Genomic DNA, 15,387 nt, shown 5'->3' on the forward strand with positions numbered 1-15,387 from the left:
CACCACGGGCGTGGGAGCAGACGATCACGGGGACTCTGCACTTTCCGCATTTTTGTTCTGAACCTAAAACTGTTCTAAGAAATAAAGCGTATTAACTTAAAAACTGAAAAAAAAAAAATCAGAGGAAGAGCAGCCAGTTCCCTCCTTTCCTGCAGGACTCGACAGGCCTGCCCTGGGCTGTCCCCGGCCGCCGGGCCGCCCAGCCTGCGAGAGCCGGGCCGGGAGCCTGCCAGACACGCAAGGGTGGCTGCACCCAGGCCGCTGTCCGAGGGCCACGCCGGCCACTGGGGCCGGCACCACGCACCGCGTCTTCAGAGATCCCAGGCGACTCGGCAGTGGTGGCTGGGAAAGTCAGAGGCAGGGCTGCACAAGCGGGCGCCGCCCTGGGACCGTCTGCAGGTGACCACGCCCAGGGCCCGAGGGTGGCTGCGGGAACCGAGGCCGTTTGGGGGTGGGGACGTGTCTCTGCAGGGGACCCAGCACTGCCCAGGCCAGAGGCCCAGGGAGGGTGGAGTCCCCACTACGGCTTGGACTCTGCCCTGAAGCACAGGGAGCCCCTGCAGGGGACGCCTGCGACTCACTAGCCTGGGGCTTGGCAGACGGGCCAGGCCTGGGGCCCCGAGGCCAGCTCGCTCCTGCCCTGGTCGCTCGTCTCCAGACCTAACTGGCAAGTTGAGGGCATGGCCATCTGTGTCTCTTGGCAGAAACTAGGCTCTCGACGCACCTTTCTTGGTTGATGTCATTTGCTTTTCAAGCCAGCGTGACCCACACTGGCATCCCGGAGGGGCAGCGAAGGGCACGCTGCAGGAGGCGGGGGTGGGCCCCGACGCCTCGAGTCTTGGTGGTGGAACAGCCGCCAGTGCCAACTCCGAGACAAGTCACAGGGACACGAGGGGAGTACGGACAGGACAGAGCCGTAAGGCAAGGGGTCCCAGGCGTCCTCTCAGGAGCCAGCTCCACCTACGCCCAGCTGGCTCTTCCCAGGAATCAGCCGTTCTGGGGGTCCGGGGGAGAGATCTGCTTGGAGGGAGCCCCAGTTTCGAGATCTGGGGAAGGATGTCAGGAGCAGAGGCTTGCTGGGAGTCTCTCGGTCCACGGGGAGTAAGGTGGGGCCCAGTTCCGCGTCACCAGTTCTACCCAGGGGGAGGCGGGCCGGGTGCAGCATTCAGAGGGAACTAGACCACGGCATGGGAAAACCACCTGGGGATCCCCAGCCCAGGCCTGGAGGTTCCGGGTGTCTGGCTGAGAGGGCTCCTCCTGGGAGGCCGGTCCTACCTCACAGGGTGTTGTTTCCTCCAGAGGGGGCACCTCGAGAGCAGAATGCCCAAGCTGGGCAGGGCAGGGTGTCGATCAGCTGGGCCGGGGGCTGGTGGCACTGGAATGGGTGTGCCCTGGGGAGAGTGCCCAGGCTGTGCTGCCCGCAGACCTGAGTTGAATCCAGAGCCTCGGTTTACTCCCTGGTGAAGTGAGGATTCAGTAAGATATATGTGGATGTCGCCTTGTGCACCAACAGGAACACGGCAGGCACTTGGTAAGTGGGATGCCCTGACTGTCCCAAGATGGAGCCTGGTGAGGTTGGCACGGCCCTTAAAACCAGAGCGTGTCCAGGGTCCCCCAGTGGAAAGACCCCCTGACTCCAGGCAGCTGCACTAAAGGGGGAGTCTGCCTTGTGTTGGGGTGGTGTGGTAGACACCTAGAGGCAGAAGCAACCCACTGGAGAGGGGCGACAAGGGTGGCTGAGAAGAGGAGAGAATCTTGGGCTCCAAACGTGGAGGCCACTCACGTTCTCGGGGCAGGCTCAGAGCTCCCCTGTCAGTGAGGCTTGGCCACAAGTCCAGGGCAGAATTCTAGCTCAGGGGCCAGGGTAGACAGGCTCTGCTGGGGACTCCGCGCCCTAGGCTGTGGTCTCGTCCCTCAGGCAGGGAAATGGCAAGGTAGCACCAGCCACCAGACTTCACCCAGGACAGAGCCATCCAGCTCTTAAAATCCGCCCCCGCCTCCACCCTCCAGAGCAGCCTTGGCTCCTGGCTGGGGGCAGAGATCCATCCCTGGGCTCTCTGGGGAAGGTGCCCTCATTTGGCATCCACATGGGCAACTTGCAGGGGCAACCAGGCAGCTGGGCAGAGCTTGCTGGGTTTTGTTTTGGAAGCCTGCATAGGAAGACAAGAAAAAGCAGCCTTTGCTGGAAGGCTGGCCCGGCTGTTGAGGCCACTCTCCCTGGGTGTGGCTGTCTCCCTTTCTGGGAGCAGCTGGCGGGACTGTCAGGCCCTGCCGGGCAGGCCCAGGACCACGGCTCCCTCCCTGTGGACAGGGTGCCTGCTGCATTCGGCCGCATGCGCGCGGCATCTCCGATGGCTGGGCCTGCCCTGCCCTCCGCTGCTGGGGAGACTGAGACCCCCCACACTCTCATTCAGGACCTGCGGCAGGACGACTGCCTGAGACACGTGACCTGGGACTCTGCACTGTTGTCATGCCACGGGCATGTCAGCGCATCCCTCAGGGTGCGGTGTCAGGCCTGTGACCCAGGCCCAGGGGAGGAAATGAGGGCTTGTGGTTTTCAGGCACAGCTGCTCCGAGAGGCTTTGCCTGGTGACCGTGGTGGCCCAGCGGCAGGACTGCTGCACTGGACTGCAGAGGCGGGCAGAGCACGGGCCCCGCACAGGGAGCTGGCCTCCAGGAAGGGGCAGCTTTCCCTGTGTGGAGACCTGGCACCCCTCACCTGGCACCCAGCACTTGCAGGCGACTGGTCCATGGGTGGCAGTGGTGTGATGTCCTGTCCTTGACAGCTTCAACAACGGCCCTGTGGCAGTCCTGGGCCCAGAGACATCTGCCTTCAAATCAGGAGCCCAGCAGGGGGACATCCCAGCTAGGAAGTGGGGCCTTGCCCTTAGGGCCCGGATGGCAAAGTCCTGGAGTCCTTGCACAGCACAGGCAGGGGAAAGGCCATGGCACGTGGCTGGTATTGGGCCTCTGCAACCGAGGCCAATAGGGATTCCAAACGGAGTTAATTGGTTTAGAAAGAAATGTGACTTAGAATTGCCAAGAAATGTGACATTTCTTTCTCCTTTAGTGCCTCGGGTGGATTTGTGCCCGTTGTAGACATTTGACAAGGTTTCTTAACAGGTCAAGTGGTTTCTCGTGGCCAGGCCTTTGGTCACGCTGGCTTTGGTGCCACAGCCGCCTCTCCCGCGGCGGCTGGCCCTGCCCTGCCAGTCCCAGCCAGCCCCCTGGGGCTTTCCTCGCGCCGTGGCTGTGATCGGTCTTCTCTTGGCTGTTTCCCGGCACGCGTGTTCTCAGACACAGGAGGAACCGATGTGTGTGCATTCTCCCAGTCTTGCCCCACGCAGCATGTTCTCCTCCCCGCAGGTTGTCCCACCTGCGAGTGCCTCGGCCAGGATGCTCCTTCCGGAACCCGGCTAACTCCAGCTCCAGACAGCTGCAGCTGGGCCACGCGGGAGGGAATGAGCTTTCCGGCGGTCCCGGCACCCAGCCGATCCCCAGACTCCGGGGCAGAGACAGCCAGCCACATTTCCAGCCCACAGAAATGTGAGGGGCCATAGGTGATGGCTGTTGCTGAGCCGCTCCGTTTGGAGAGGATTCCTCTCGCAGCAGCGGCTGCGCAGACCGACTCCTGCTCCTGCCCCGCCCTGGTCAGACGCGCACAGCACCCTACTTGTCTCTTCTTTGCATGTGGCACTGCTGTCATCTTGCCTGTGTATATGTGTTTGAGTAATGCCTCATTCCCCCACTGGGACGTAAGCCCCGTGAGGGCAGGAACCTTGTCTGCCGTGCCCAGCAGTGAGCACAGTGTCTGGCTCCGTGTTCGAAACAAAACATGAGCCTTGAACGAATGAACGAGGCTGGTAAGAGGCAGGAGCCTGCACCTGCGACCTAGAGGTGGAGCTCAAATACTTGCAGGAAGCTCCTGTTTGCTCCCGCTGGGCAGGAAGCTCAGCACTGGCAGGTGGCAGTGAGGTGTGTGCTGGGAAGGTGGCAGGCAAGGGTGGAACTGACAGCCACCGAGCAGGGAGAATTTCCGACTCCGGTGCTCTGCCTGACTCTGGTCCACCTGGTGGCCTCCCTCCTGGCTGGGATCCTTTGCCATCCTTCTGGACACACCTTGCTAATTGCTGTGGGGGGCAGCGCTGGGCTCACATGCCCACCTCCACCTGGACCTAGCACCACCAGGGATGGAAGGGTGCTGTCCCTCTGCATGTCCCTGGGCTTGTGTCCTTTCACACCCTCTCCCGAGTTTCTCATCCAGGAAGCCTTCCGGGCTCCCCTGTCGCCCGTCCATTAGGGCACAGGCACCTGTGAGTTCCTGTGAGTGCCGGCACAGGGCGGCAGGCAGCGGGAGGCCCGAGTGAAGAGGCGGGGACGGCAGCTCACGGGGTAAACAGCACACGGAGCAGGCGCCCCCCAAACTCTTTCCTCCATCGCCATGGCAGCCTTCACTTGGCGGCGAGCTGAGGGGCCTTTGCCACCGCCTCTCCTTGTCTTCTCGCCCCAGCTCTTCTCCGAGGGCCAGGCGGGTCTCCCCAGACACAGCACAAACTAGGTGGAGGCCTTGGCAGGCCACTTTGTTGGGGTCCACTTCACAAGTCCAAGTTTTCTTTATTCTAGTTTGCCAGCGTGGTGGAAATGTTGGCATGCTCCTGAGCCCACAGAACGAAATGAACTGACATTTACCTTTGGCATTTCTGGAAACAGCTCCCATGACTTTAGGACATCCGGGAGTCACAATCCCTACCTACCCCACACCCCCCACCCGCTGCTGGGGTGACCCTCTGTGCTTGGCGAGGCCGCGTGCGCGGACATCACTGAGACCCGGGCGGGGAGGGCGGCAGAGTGCTGTCCGAACCGAGGGAGTGCTGGTCCCTGGGGCTCTGCCCACAGGTGGGAGCGCAGGCGGTGGCTGCTCCAGGGCTGGGACCAGCCATGGCAGCACAAGCAACTCCGCTAGTGGCCCCTTGGTGCCTCCCTCCACAAGCGCTGCTGGGGCCACAAGCGCCCTCCCCTGTCATTGCTCGAGAGCCCCGTGTCCCGGCCCCCACGCCCGCACGCAAGTGCTTATGAATCGGCTCCCCCTGGAGCCCCTGGCCCGGTTGTCAGTGAGGTTGTCAATGGGGCTGGGCCACCCATTTCCCTGGGCAGCTTCCTAGAAAGGGACGGGCCGCCCTCCCCAGGCACTCCCAGCACCCTCGCCGCCCGCGCACCTGTCTTCCACAGATGGGCCTCGGCCTTCTCTGTCGGGACTTCCGGGAAGCTGCGCTCCCTCGGCCTGCGGCCCAGTGGCCCGGAGGGACCACGGGACCTCTGGCATGGGTCCGTCTCTGGAGAACCTCAGGACATGGGCACGGAGGGACTCAGCGCCTTGTTGGGCAGCAGAGGAGACCGAGGCAGAGAGAGAGGTTTCTGATGTGTCCCTGTCTTGTCCAGCGTCCCTCCCGCAGCCCGGGCTGGCAGCCGTCCTGGAGGCTGTGCGTGAGGGCGGATGCGGATCGGGCTGGGAGTGGGCACCGGCATCCCAAGGTTGCTCAGCCACCCATGAAGGAGCCTGGGCAAAGGACTCCGACCCAAGGGCTGGCATCAACGAAGCCAGTCCGACGTGGACCACACGGAAGAATGTGTAGGGACTGGGAGCTGAGAGCAGGAGGGGCCCGAGACCTGGAGCCGAGGCTGCTGCGGTCCCCACACCACCATGCACAGCTCTGGCCCTGACGGGCCACGAATGGGCCCTCCCCACCCCCACCACGGCTACCGTCTTAGCCACCGCCTGTAGATATACACACCTCTGTATAGTTTCTCTTTTTTTCCTTACATTTTAGAGTTTTACATTTAGACAGGACCTATTTTTAGTTAATTTTTGTATACGGTGTGAGTATGAGTAGAGGATCATTTTTGGGTTTATGGATTGCATTGTTTTTTATGCTGCATAACAAATGAACCCAAACTTAGCAGCTTAACACATGTTTATTACACCACAATTCCTGTGGGTCAGGAGTCTGGGCGCAGCTTAGCCACGCCCTCTTCTGAGTGGCTCCCCAGGCCGCAAGTGGTATTGCTGGGCTGTGTTCTCATCTGGAAGCTCGACTGGAGAGAATCCATTTGCAAGCTCATTCAGTTGTGGGTGGAATTCATCTCCTTGCAGCTGGAGGACAGAGGGCCAGCTCCTAGAGGTGTCCCGCAATTCCTTATCATGTGGGCTTCCCATGCATGACCGCTTCTTCTTTTTTTTTTTTTGAGACAGAGTCTCCTTCTATTGCCTGGGCTAGAGTGCTGTGGCGTCAGCCTAGCTCACAGCAACCTCAAACTCCAGGCTCAAGCAATCCTTCTGCCTCAGCCTCCCAAGTAGCTGGGACTACAGGCATGCACCACCATAGCCAGCTAATTTTTTCTATATATTTTTAGTTGGGCAATTAATTTATTTCTATTTTAGTGGAGTTGGGGTCTCGCTCTTGCTCAGGCTGGTTTCAAACTCCTGACCTTGAGCGATCCGCCCACCTCGGCCTCCCAGAGTGCTAGGATTACAGGCCTGTGCCAATGACTGCTTTTTACCAAGCCAGCAAGGCCAGTTGGGAGCAGTTGGCTAGAAAGACAGAATCTTAAATACAGTGACACAATCATGAGAATGACATCCCATAGCCTGCCATGTCCCACGGATTAGAAGCAAGTCACACTCGGTGGGGAGAGGTCCATAAAGGTGTGACTATCAGGAGGCAGGGTGTTGGGGGATCCGAGAGTCCACCTGCTGCACGGATGTACCATCTGCCGAAAAGACAGATGGTACATCTGTCTTTTGTGTCTGGCTCCTTCTTTTACATTTTTTTGGAATAAGGTCTCACTCTGTTGTCCAGGTTGCAGTGCAGTGGCGTCATCACAGCTCACAGCAGTCTCAAACTCCTGGGCCCAAGCGATCCTCCTGCCTCAGCCTCCTGGGGAGCTAGGACTACAGGCATGCGCCACCATGCCTTCCTCCATTGAATTGTCATTATACTTTGGTAAAAATCACTCCATCATATTTGTGTGAGCACATTTCTGCACACCGCCCTCGACTCAACTGATCTACGTGTCCATCCTTTCGCCAGTGACAGGACGTCCTCACGATTGTAGCTTGTATTGCATTGTATTGGCAAAGTGTCCTCCAACTTGGTTGTTCTTTTTGAAAACTGATTTTATATATTCTAGGTCCTTTGCTGTTTCATGTACATTTTAGAATTAGCTTATAAATTCTTATTTAAAAAAATCCTGCTGAAATTTTGATTGGGATTGCTTTAAATCTATTGAAGTGAGTAAGAATTTTGAGTCAAGATTTAAAAAGTGACTTGAGTTTATATGTTAAAAGTTCCAGATTTCTAAGTTTTCTTGGGAAATGAGAAAATAGAGCAGCACCAGGCCTGTGACCCTACAGGTCGATGACCGGACGTCCAGCTCTCCTCCTGCCCAGCATGTGGCCATGTCCCAGTGTCCTGCTGCCCCTCGCCTGCCCACAGTGGCTGGTGTGCCACACTCTCCCTCTCCATGCTCACTGTCACCTGCCTGGGCCTCTCAGGTCCTAGAGTTGGTGGCTCCTGCGTTAGCCTCTCTGTGCTGTGACTTTGGGGGCAGGATGCTCTCATTCCATGCTTGGCCTGGCTAATATCTTCTCCCTGTCCAAGACTCAGGGCCCCAAGAGGCCTCCCCGGATCCAAGCGAGGTGAAGACCCTAGGCTCGTGATCTCGTAGCTCCTGGAGCCGCTCCTCCTGAGTCCTGAGTCCTCGCCCTAGGAGGACACGGTGCGGCCGGTGTGACTAGCTGTGCAATGTCTGTTTCTCCCAGTGAGTTCCATGAGGCGGGGACCAGGCCTTTTGGTCACTGCTGCATCTCCAGTGCTTGCCACAGTGTCTGGCACATAGTAGATGCTCAATAAACATTCAAAGAATCAATGAGCCTTTTTCCTAGGCTGCAGCTAAGGAACCTTTAAGTAGTTCCACATGTCCTTCCCCCCCACCCCATCTTGGCCTCCTTGTTTGAAGATGTGCCTGTGAAAATGACAAAGTTGGACACTCACATTCCTGGCCTGGAAACTGCTACCTTCTAAGAGGACAAACAAGCTCCTTGGAGCCTGGGGCAGGCCCTGGCAGGAAACCCAGGACACTGTGTCCCTGCATGGCCCTGAGGGCTCTTGCTCCTTTTCTTTCCATCCTTTTTCAGCTTTAATCATTTAAAAAAAAATTAAAGGATTATTTACGTACATAAAAATGCACATTTCCTAGTTGTTCAGCATTTTGACAATTGTACACACCCATATAACCATCACTCAGAACTAGACACTGGACATTTCCACCATCCCAGGAAGTCCCCTCATACCCCTCTCCTGCCTACCACGTTCTGATTGCTGTTTCCATATATTAATAGTTTCGCCTGTTCTGGAACTTCATATAAATGGAATCATACAGTGTGTACTTTTTGTGTCTGGCTCCTTCTTTTACATTTTTTTGGAATAAGGTCTCACTCTGTTGTCCAGGTTGCAGTGCAGTGGCGTCATCACAGCTCACAGCAGTCTCAAACTCCTGGGCCCAAGCGATCCTCCTGCCTCAGCCTCCTGGGGAGCTAGGACTACAGGCATGCGCCACCATGCCTGGCTAATTTTTTATTTTTTGTAGACCGTGTCTTGCTATGTCACTCAGGCTGGTCTCAAACTCCTGGCCTCCAGCAATTCTCTCACCTTGGCCTCCCAAAGTGCTGGGGTTACAGGCATGAGCCACGGTGCCCAGCCTTGGCCCGCTTCTACACTCAGCACAACGCCTGTGCGATTCATCCGCAGGTGCCTCTGTCTGTGTGGCTGCATGCGCATGCGCATGCTGGACTGAGTGTCTGCAGGGCTGCTCCACCGTGAGGGTGTTCTACCGCTAGATAATTCGCTCATCTACTTGTTGGATACTTTGATTGCTTCCAGCTTTGGCTATTAGGGAGAGGGCTGCTATAAACATCCTTGTACGGGCCGGGCGCGGTGGCTCACGCCTGTAATCCTAGCTCTCTGGGAGGCCGAGGCGGGCGGATTGCTCAAGGTCAGGAGTTCAAAACCAGCCTGAGAAAGAGCGAGACCCCGACTCTACTATAAATAGAAAGAAATTAATTGGCCAACTGATATATATATAAAAAATTAGCCGGGCATGGTGGCGCATGCCTGTAGTCCCAGCTACTCGGGAGGCTGAGGCAGAAGGATCGCTTGAGCCCAGGAGTTTGAGGTTGCTGTGAGCTAGGCTGACGCCATGGCACTCACTCTAGCCTGGACAACAAAGCGAGACTCTGTCTCAAAAAAAAAAACAAAACAAAACAAAAAAACATCCTTGTACGGTCTATTTTGTGGACATATGTTTTCATCCTCTTAAGTAGACACCTCGGAATTGCTGGGTCAGTATGTGTGTAGCTTTGTTTTCTAAGGAGGCCTCGCTTGTTCTTCCTGCTCTTGGCTTCCTCTGCTCTGCATGACAAGAGGGAATTCCAGGCATGGGGAAAGGGTAGAGCTGCAGGCCTTGGAGGGCAGGGCTTGTCCTCGGATGCTCCATGAGACCTGGGGGAGCCAGAACGGTGGCTGGGGCTGGACTGTGGCTCAGCGGCGAGGGAGCGGGTGTCTGGACAGCAGTGACCGCCGCCCGCCGCCTGGCGCCACCCAGCTTCTGCAGACGCTGTCGGTGTTCCTGAGAGATTTGCGGTGCAGCCTGCTGACTACCCCACGCACAGCACCCCCCACGAGTGAGGGACATGCTGGCGACGTCAGTGGCCAAAGCCGCAGCTCCACGAGGGCCCAGGCCACGCTGTGTGGCTCACGGCTGGTGCTCCCTGCGCCTGAACATAGACGCTGCCCCAGAAACCACAGCAGAGGCTGAAGTACTCGGGGTGGGGCAGGGCTCCTCGGAGGCTTCCTGGAGGAGGTGGCTTGGAGCTGGTGCCAGGGAACTCTCCGGTCTCACAGTACTTCTAGAGCCGTGGGTCTCACGGCCGCCCGGCCCAGCGCAGTGTGGGGACTCTTCCGCACGTGTCACACAGTGGGGCACTGACACCCAGAGGGAGAGGGACATGACCACAGGAGTCCACAGTGGAGCTGGGACCCGCACCGGGAGTCTTTGGCTGTGGGTGGCAGGAGGAGGGGCTTCGCCCTCGGTGCCTTCCAACCGCCCTCCCGAGGGCGGCGGTGCCTGGGCTGGAGGCAGTTTCTGCTCCGGGCAGGTGGCGCGTGACCTGGTGCAGGGCGCCTTCCTCAGGGAGGCCTGGCATGCAGGCCGGATGCACGCCATTCTCTAGCTGCTCTGACTGAAAAATTGAAACAGCCTTCCTTTTGCTACTTTTCTCTCGTCCACCAACTGGACACGTGGCTCTGACAATTTCATAGTTTTTAAAGAGAAGAAAAGAAAAGAGAAGAAAAAAAGAAAAGAAAAGAGAAGAAAAAGAAAAGAGAAGAGAGAGGAGGGGAGGGGAGGGGAGGGGAGGGGAGGGGAGAAGAAGAGAAGAGAAGAGAAGAGAAGAGAAGAGAAGAGAAGAGAAGACAAGAGAAGAGAAGAGAAGAGAAGAGAAGAGAAGAGAAGAGAAGAGAAGAGAAGAGAAGAGAAGAGAAGAGAAGAGCTGCCTTTGTTCTTGGAAAGCCGTGTCTGTTTGGCTCTCTGCAGATGTGCTCGTGGAGGTTCCTCTTGGGTCCCCCTGGGCAGGAGGTCACTGTCCTAGGGGAGGGGCCCCCAGCTCTGGGGCTCGGTGGATCTGGACCCTTCGAAGACCGTGGGTGGTGGGCGCAATTTCTCCTCACCGCGCAGCCAGGTGTCCCCTGCGCCGCGCCCGGGAGCCTCCACACTCTGCTCTCTCCTTTTCAAAAGGGCCCTGCTCTGCCCGTGCAGGAGGAAGGCGAGGGAAGCCTCCTCGAAGCCCGCTAGAAGTGGAGGCTGCAGCGGCTCTGGAGGGAGGTGGGGCTGAGGGGTGTCGCGCCCGCCTCGCCAGCAAGGAAGACGCGGCAACTGGAGTTCTTCTAACAGTGCTTTAATGGGGCTCCCTTTAGACTTACATGATGCGGAAGACCCAGCCCGGCAGCACGCAGGCCGCTATATACCCCAGAAGCACAACCCCTAAGCTGGGATAGGCCGCTCAGCTGTCGAGCCGCCAAAGCATTGGTCCATAGTAGGATCCTTCATTTGCATGCTTGCGCCACAGGGTAACCGACAATTGCGCGTGCCCTGAACTTGTTTACTGCTCTAGGCAAAGCCGGAAACAGGCGCCATCTTGTAATGGCGTTGACACCGCGCCCCACAGAGGGGCACGCGGGAGCTGGGATGCTCTTTGCTCTTCTGGGTCCTGCTGGCACGGCGTGTCCAGCCTGCGAGCACTCAGCAAGCTGGCTGCTTACAACGCGGGTGTGTCGATCGCACCTCAAAAAAGTTCACAAAAGGAAAAGGAACCAGCCCCTCCTTAGCTACACAGGGCTTACCAGATATAAACCGACAACAGCACTACGTGGGACGGGCGCGGTGGCTCATGCCTGTCATCCCAGCTCTCTGGGAGGCCGAGATGGGAGGATTACTCGAGCTCAGGAGTTTGAGACCAGCCTGAGCAAGAGCGAGACCCCATCTCTACTAAAAATAGAAACAAATTAGCTGGACAACTAAAAATATATATAAAAAATTAGCCAGGAATGGTGGCGCGCGCCTGCAGTCCCAACTACCCTACCGGCTGAGGCAGAAGGATCGCTTGAGCCCAGGAGTGTGAGGTTGCTGTGAGCTAGGCTGACGCCACGGCACTCTAGCCCGGGCAACAGAGTGAGATTCTGTCTTAAAAAAAAAAAAAAGACAAACAGTATTATCTGGCAAAGCAAGGGTGACCAAGCGTACAGACAGGGGAAACCAAGGCTCTGAGTAGTGACAGGATTCTCTAGAATAGAAGTCATAAATACATTAAGTCATGATTAGGAATGAATCTGTGCCCATAAAAAAAGCCAATTTGTCTTTTTCCCATAAAGGAACCAGACGTCGAGCAGGCAGAAGGACAGACTTGCCCTTGGTCCTGCCCTTCAAGGCGGACTCGAGTGGAGACCAGAGGCACCCCCTGCGGGTTCTTGTGGAGGAGCCAGCCCAGCCGGGGGCTCAGGAAGATTTGGCCCTGGCCATTTGGTACCAGGCAGCACGTGCCACCGCTGGGCCACCACAGGCTGCTGACGGGCTGGGCCTGAGGACAGACGCTCGGAGCTCAGCAGGGAGTGCTGAGCCCGTCCTTGTCCTGCCACCCCTGCCCACACTGCAGGAGTGCGGCTGGGCGAGCTGGAAACTCAGGCTGCCCTCCTGTTCCAAGAGTCAGCGAGGGCTGGAGTCAGAGCGGTCACAAGGCGCAGAAACGCCGACAGGGGAAGGGCTTCTCCAGAGCAGAGTGCTTACCTGGCCGGCCTCCCACCCCAGGGACAAAAGGCAGAATGCAGCCGTTAGGACATAGTCACACCCTCTTCCCTGACCTCTCCAGCCTCTAGAAACCTTTGAGTTCCTTGGAAAAAAGGTCCCCACCCTGGCCTTCCCTTCCCCCTGCTGTCCCCCCGTGGGAGTGTGCTTATCCGCAGCCCCTGACCCTCCAGCCTGCCTCATTTCCTCCGCCCCGGCACACTCCCAGCACTGCCCCTGCCCAGTGGGCCTGCCAGGCCCCACAGTGGCCCTGCCCGCTGCCCGTCGAGCATCTGGAAGCATGAATGGAGCTTTGCTGACCTCCGGCGATGAGCCGGTGCCCGCCAGCTATGGCTTCCTGAGCCAGTCCTCGGACGGACAGAGTGGAGACAGGCCCAGGGTCGGCTCTGCTGGTCACAGAAAGCCCCTGCCTCGGCTTCCCCCCACCTCGCACTGTGCTGCTGCAGAAGCGGGCTCGACTGAGAAGACAGGAGCAGGGCTGGCTGGGGCGGGCATTCCCTGCAGCGGGCACCCGCCAACAAGCCACGTGGCACTCTGCCCCGGCCCGCCTCTGCAGGTGCATGGCGCTCTGGCTGGTCCTCGACTCCCAGGCCCTGGGCTGGGGTGGACCAGGAGTGCTGGGCAACGGGAAACGCTTGAAGGAAAACAGTGGCGTCTTCTGCGGAGGCAGCAGAAAGAACCGACAGGCAGTAAGACCCGGGTTGGGTCCTGCCTCCCCTGACGGCTGACGGTCGTGGCCACCCCCCACCCCCGGCCGGCCTCTGCACACACCGCGGAATGGGGGTTCTCCGCGGTGGCCGCCGCCCAGGCCCGTGAGCGCCTGCGACAGCGATGGCTTTGTGGGTGTGCGTGGCAAGCGCAGTGTGTCGGTTCAGCGGAAGCAGCCTGCAAGCGCCGGGAGTGCAGTCGCTCCCTTCCCTCCTGCGCGCTCAGAAATCGTCCCCACGTGTGACCAGAGCCAGCCTCTGCCAGGACGTGAGGACGCACCGCTGGGCTGGGGGTCGGAGGGACAACCAAGCTGGCACAGCCACGGCTGGCGCCCAGGACACAGGAGGAGCCAAAAGGGGTCCTCTGGCCCCGCCAGCTCCTCAGGCCGTGCCGGCCTCTGCGGCATCTTAGGTTGGAAAAGCACCAAGGCCAGGAGGGGCCGCTCAGGCCCAAAGGCGCCCTCCTGCCTGCGGGATGCCAGGAGAGGGACGGAGGCTGGGACCAGACCCTGGTCTTAGGGTTTGGCCCAGCTGCAGCCACTCTTTAGTGGGGTTGTGTTCCCAGCCTTGAGGGCACAGTGGGATTGCATGGGCGCACCACAAAACACGGACGTCAGACGCTCTGCTCTCCGGGGCCTGGCGTGTGGCCGGGGCTGAGCACTGTCAGGGCTCCCTCCGGTGACTCTGGTCACGGCCAGCGCTGAAAGCCACCAGCTCTGAGGGCAGTAGCGTCTCTCCCACGACAGATGAGGAACCTGCGGCTTTGAGAGGCTGAGCAACTTGCTCAAGGTCAAGTAGCAGTAAGAGTCAGAGTGGGGTGACACCCAGGGGCTGGCCGGGCATGGGGGCCTTCAGAAAAGGGGCCCTTCTGGCTGCCTCCCCCCAGCACCGCCCCCTGCATGCAGTGGCTGCTCAAGGTCAGTGGTGGACAGAGGGGGTGGGGCTGGGCTCCAGCCCTGCCTCTGCTGCCCAGCAGCGGCCACGTCCCTCAGCCTGGTCGAGCGGCCGCGCAGGGGCCTGCCCTCCCGAGGAGCTGGTGAGCGGAGAGGGACCCGCTGGTGTCGAGGACACTGGTTTGGGGAAATCATGGGAGCAAAACAGCATCTGCAGCGCCTTGGGCCAGCTGCGGGAGGCCCTCCTTCCTGCTGCCTTTTCTGGTGGCTGAAACCTTAGACTGATCCTGGAGCCAGACAGGCGGGCAGACAGCACATTCTTTTCAGGGGAGGCCTCCTCCTCCTCTCCTGGGGACAGTGGGGAGGGCAGGGCCTGCCCAGGCCTGACCCCAGACTGGGTTTCCGGCTGTGGGGCCAAGCTGGGTCCCCTGGGGAATGGGGGCGGGTGAGGAAAGCCCCTGAGGCTGGCGTCTGCGACCCAGAGCCCCGTGACTGGCAGTGGCAGCCACCAAGCCGCAGGGGTGGGAAGGGCTGTGGGCGCTTCTGCCGTCTGGCAAATCCCTGCCGCCCGGCCGGCACGGGTATGGAGACTTGAGAGAAAGGCTCGCGTCCCGGGCCCTTCTGCGGGTCTGCGACCCTCCGGTGAAGCGGAAGCGGCTGACACACGCACACCCTCCGGACAGCTGCGGCAGCCCCGTCGCCTTTCCCGTCCGTCGCCTTCCCCGTCCGCCGAGAGCTCCGGGCGCCCGCAGGAGCGGCTGGGCGGCCGGCACACGGGAGCGCGCGCTTCCTCCCACAGCCCGCAGCCCCGCGGCGCAGCCTCCACCCGTCCGTCACAGACCCCCAGTTCTTTCCCCTGGGGTGTCGGGGGTCCATCTTAGGCGCCATCCCGGCTGCTGAGTCACCTCTGAGGGAGCTTTGCTTTTCGGGGAGATGGAACGGCCCACTGGAATTCGAGTCCCGACCGCGGACGCGGTGGCTTGGAGCGCGCCAAGCTCCTTAGCGTCTGAGCCGCAACTCCCTCCTCCACAGGCTGGAGACAACACCAGCTCAGGGGACTGTCGTGAGGGTTAGATGAGACAAACTGCCTGGCACTCACGTGACGTGGGCTCATGTGGGCACCACGCCTGACTGTCCTGGCGCCGCGAGGCAGGCAGTGGCCGTGCCCGCTCCCGTCCTCTCCCGGCAATGGCGCCTGGGCTCTCCTGGGCGCCAGCCCCTCAAAGGAACGATGCCCTCTGCCGGCCACAGCTGGACTTCCCGCAGCCCTCCTGGGGCTCCAGGAGGAGCACTGTGAGCACTGACCTAAGTCCACACCCTCCTGGTGGCTGCAGGGACGCAGGGGCACAATCGGAACCTGGGAGATGAGGTCT

The sequence above is a fragment of the Microcebus murinus genome, chromosome 20, assembly GCF_040939455.1.
Source record: "Microcebus murinus isolate Inina chromosome 20, M.murinus_Inina_mat1.0, whole genome shotgun sequence".
In the NCBI taxonomy this organism is placed as follows: domain Eukaryota; kingdom Metazoa; phylum Chordata; class Mammalia; order Primates; family Cheirogaleidae; genus Microcebus; species Microcebus murinus.